The sequence below is a fragment of the Tupaia chinensis genome, unplaced genomic scaffold (genome assembly GCF_000334495.1).
Source record: "Tupaia chinensis unplaced genomic scaffold, TupChi_1.0 Scaffold143667_1, whole genome shotgun sequence".
Classification (NCBI taxonomy): Eukaryota; Metazoa; Chordata; class Mammalia; order Scandentia; family Tupaiidae; genus Tupaia; species Tupaia belangeri.
The window spans coordinates 115790-120658 of NW_006203515.1; the positions used below are offsets into that span (position 1 = coordinate 115790).

General features: G+C 36.5%; 1 pseudogene; it reads right to left on the bottom strand.

Annotated features, from left to right (window-relative positions):
• Positions 1-1329: 1329 nt before the first annotated feature.
• LOC102472671 (ATP-dependent Clp protease ATP-binding subunit clpX-like, mitochondrial) overlaps positions 1330-4869 on the bottom strand; it is a 6163-nt pseudogene continuing 2623 nt past the window's right edge.

The following is a 4869-nucleotide window of genomic DNA, read 5'->3' on the forward strand; positions in this document are numbered from 1 at the left end:
AGTGTAAGTAAATCATAAGTAAGTACCTCACATTCTTTTTATTACAACATAGAAAGCCCAACTCTCCATCAAAGAACATTTAGAATATGCTAAGAGCTTAAGATTCTCTTTCAAAGAAAAAGTGGGTAAAAGGAAAAGTTAAGTCTATAAACCAAAAAGTACTCTGGTTCAAATACTTTTAAATAAAAGTGAACTGAATGAGTAATACAGAAACTTGTATCATTATAGATGGAAACAAATTGCTTAAGAATGTACGAAAATATTTTAATATTTATGGAATCAAATTATATAATTTCTATACTTAAGTATGACAAATTTTCCCCCTTTTTAGTCTTGCTATATAATGATGATTAATAACTTACATGTTAGTGTGGACATACTCACTTTGGCTGATAGGAAAAAAAAAAGATTTTCTTTAATGTTCTATGAAGTCAAAGAATTAGACAAATGTCCAGCACCAAAAACAAAACATAAAAGCTAGCTTAGTACTTTAGGACAGTGCACTAAAATGTTTAATTTGCTTCCGCACCTGACTGTCACTGTGACTAGACTGCATGCTATTTGTAGAATTAGATAGAGTCTTTTTCTGAAGATTGAAACTGACCTCGATTCTGTCAACTCAACATGTTCTATTAAGTTATTGGGAAACTTATGACATATTTTTCTGTTTTTCTATGCAAAAATATGTTATGACTTTCCTGGGGACCAAATACAAAAGGTCAGAGAGGACAATCAGTCAAACAAGTCAGAAAGATCATGGCCTTTTGGACTGTACCATTTGAGAAGTTAGTGTCATGCATGAGCACAGAAGACCAAGAGAACTGAACAAATCAACAAAATATGGCTCTTCAGGATATTTTTCCCTGAAACTTTTTACTACTTGGAAACTATCTGGTCCAATTTTTAAGACAAATAGAATTCCAATATTTTCAGAAAACAAATGTGGGTAGAAAAAATATAACACTAAAGAATGGTATCCCAATATTCCATTTTAAATATTTTATTTTCCCATTTGTAGAGTAACATTATTGTAAAATCCACAATTATTGCAATAAAACTCCAGAGAATTTTGTTAAAGCATATTTTTAAAAACCAAACCAAAATAATGTACATTTTATCTCGAAACATTGTGTCATTAAAGTCCACATAATGTTCTCTGTATAAATTGATGTGATGCTACAATAATATACTTAATCTTATTCTTATCCTTAAAGGCTTCTGATCATGTATGATACCCAAGATAGATTCAATGCCTTTAATTTCAGACTGTAAAGACAGTTACAATCCTAAACAAAAGAGAAGCTTATGTACATACAGAAGCTTGGTAACTTAGCTATTTGCTGCATCTGCCTGGTGAGGCCATCCTTCTTCTTCAACTCCAACATCATATTCCTCTTCAGAGGATTCTTTTGCTGGTGCTCTGACATATCCTGGCTCCTTTCCTTCTACCACTTCTTTGTCAATCTCCACACAAAAAATATCAGAATTAGGGATTTTGAACACTGGTTCTAATGACAGCTTCTCCATTATGGATTGAAGACCTGTTTTTCCTCCCAGTGCCAATCTGGCTATAGCTTTTGAAGCATTCTCAGTGGTGTTCAGCTCACACTTATCCATGCTGAATAAAGCCTGGTACTGAGAGATAACAGCATTACATGGTTCAGTCAGTATCTGCACAAGTGTTTTCTCATCTAGTCTGTAAAGAAACAACCACAGGCAACTACCCCACAAACTCAGAAATCATGCCACACGCAATGAGGTCTCTGGCTTCCACATGACATCATAATCGATCTTTTTCTTCAGTGTCTTGGTGAGTGTTTGATTCTCCACTCCGATTAGAAGGTCTACAGCAGCTTTTCTTCCTTTTCTCAGATTAGACGGTGTTCTAAGTCCAAGATACTTTTCATTTTCCTCCTGTTGATGATTCTTCTAAACCATAGAAAGCACCAGATGCAACAAACAGAATGTTTGTTGTATCACCTTGTACTGTTTCGCCATGTAGCTTTTGAGACTTCTTTTCTGTAACATTGACTATTGTGCCTTCTAGTAGCTTTAATAAACCTTGCTGAATGCTTTCACCTACATCCCGTAACTGATGAATGTCTGGCACACTGCCAATCTTATCTACTTCATCCAGAAAGAAAATTCCTTGTTGTGCTTTTTCTGCATTATAATGGGCATCTTGGAGCAGTTTAGCAATCACAGATTCAATATATTCACCTACATATCCAGCCTGGGTCAAAGTCATACAGTCACAGATAGTGAAAGGGACATCAACACAATTAGCTAGAGTCTGCGCCAGCAGGGTTTTACCTGACCCAGTTGGTACAAGCAGCAAAATACTACTTTTTTCAAGGTTTATGACATCGTGAGAAGAACCTAATACTTTACCACCTCGTTTTTCCTGAGGTATCTGCTTATTCACTTGTTTCTGCATGGATGCTCCTAAAGCATTACCATGCTGGTTAATTCCAGCAATCTGGAGCAATTTTGTGAATCTGTACCCATCCTCCCATCTTCTTATTTCTATTTCTCTGGGTGTTAATGATGTCTACCTCTCAACCTCTGCTTGCATTCTTGGATTAGCTCAGATATTATTATATATTCTCATATAATGATTGCACATGGTAACTGAAACCTTCTTAGCAAATGACTGGCCAACAACATACTCATCGAGGTAGTTATAAATCTTGGGAGGAGGAGGCAATTTTTGTTGGAATGCCAAGTTTGTAACTTCTGCTGCTGATTCCGGTTCTTTAATTATACTTTTCTTTGAGTCTGCTTCTGATAGGACAACAAAAAAAGATGACATTTTTCACATGTGACAAAACAGGTAGATGACAGGAAAGTACATGTGTGCATGAGTAGCCACATTTAAGACAGCACAGCCGGTTCCCACCTTTCCCAGAATTCCCAGAGCCTGATTTCTTAACACTTCGCTCACTTACCAATGTCTTATTTCCATCTCCAGAGCCATCTTTATTTATCCCGTCTTTTGAAGCAAAGTATAATGGTGTTTCTGTAAAGGTTCTAAGAAGAGCTCTTCTCAGAATCTGAGTTTCAAAAGTCTGAAGCCTTCCTAAAACTGGTATATGAATGTGACTGCAAGAAATTCCTCTCTGAGCAGAGACTAGTGAGGCGCCCATGAGTTGAGCGGCCAAGTGGGGACATCTCCTTGAGTCTATGCCAGGGCTTTGCCCCTACTGACCTCTGGGTCACAGTGCCCTGACTCTGGCTCCTGGGACACGCTGACTTGGTTCCAATGCCTCCTGCTGGCCTAAAGGCCAGTGCAGAGTCCCTACCCTGCAGCAGGCTCTGCACTCTTAGGTCCCACCTCCTTCTACTCACCAGAGCAGACACCTACCCCCTGTCTTTCCCAGCTCCTCCTCCCATCCCTGCCCACCTAGTCTCCTGTTTTGGGGCTTATTTCTGAGGTCACAATTTTCCATTGGTCCAATTGCCTGTTTTTGTGCTAGCACCATGCTTTTTTGATTATTATAACTTTGTAATATATTTTGGGTTCAGACAAAATATTTCGCAGTCCTACTTCATCCCTTTTGTGCAACATTTCCTTGACAATATGAGGTCTTTCCTAATTCTAGAAAAATTCTATGTTTGCCTTTTCTCAATCTGTGAAAAATGTCTGTGATACTTTGATTGGGATTGCATTAAATAAGTAGATTAGTTTGGGTAGAATTGCAAATTTTGTTATATTAATGCTTCTGATCCAGAACAAGGGATATGCTTCTGCTTTTCTGTGTCACTTTCTATTTCTTTTCTTAGCTTTCTATAGTTTTTGTTGTAGAGAATCTTTGACTTCTTTTGTTAGGTTTATTCATACGTATCTAATAGTTTTTCTGACTATTGTAAATGAGATTGCATTCTTAGGTTCTACTTCAGTCTGCTCATTGCTGGTGTATAGATATGGTATATATTTTTGTATGTTGATTTTATATCCTGCCACATTACTTTATTCATTTTTTTAGAATTATTTTATTGAATTTTATTTATTTATTATTATTTTAATTTGACCAGGGAGAGAGAGAGAGGGAAAGTAAACTGCCAGGTCTAAGACTCAAACTGCTGTCGGCCACATGGGAATCCAACACCCTTAACCACCTCGCCACCTGCCAGCCACACTTTATTCATTTATTACTTCCAGAAGCTTTTTTCATGAACACCTTTGGGCCTCCTATGTATATAATCATTTCTGCAAACAGCAAGAATTTTACCCCTTATTTCCCTATTGGAATGCTTTTCATTTTATTCTCTTTTCTGCCTATATTGGCTAGCACTCCCAGAACTATTTTGAAAAGGAGTGGAGGAAGTGGGAAGCCTTGTCTTTTACTAGTTTTTAATAGAAAAAATTTTAGCTTTTCCTCATTCAACATGATGATAGCTATGGGTTTTTCATAGATTGCTTTTATTGTGTTCAGAAATGTCCCATCCGTGCTGAGTGTGCTGAGTCTTAAATATGAAGGGATGTTGTATTTTATCAAATGGTTTATCTGCATCAATTGATATGATCATGTGATTTTTATCTTTATTTCTGTTAATTTATGTATTACATTTATTGTTTTGTGTATGATGAACGACCCTCACATCCCTGGAATAAAGCCTACCCGGTCATGATCTGCAATCTTTGTTTATGTGTCATTAGGTACATTTGCTAGTAACTTATTGAGAATTTTTGCATCTATATTTATCATAGATATTGACTTGTAGTATTCCTTTTTTGTCTTGGCCTTGTCTATTTTGGAGATAAGGTTAATGGATACTTCATAAGATGAATTTGAGAGGGTTTCTTCATTTTTGATCCTTGGAAATAGTTTGAATAGGATGGGGTTAGCTATTCTTTTTTTTTTTTTT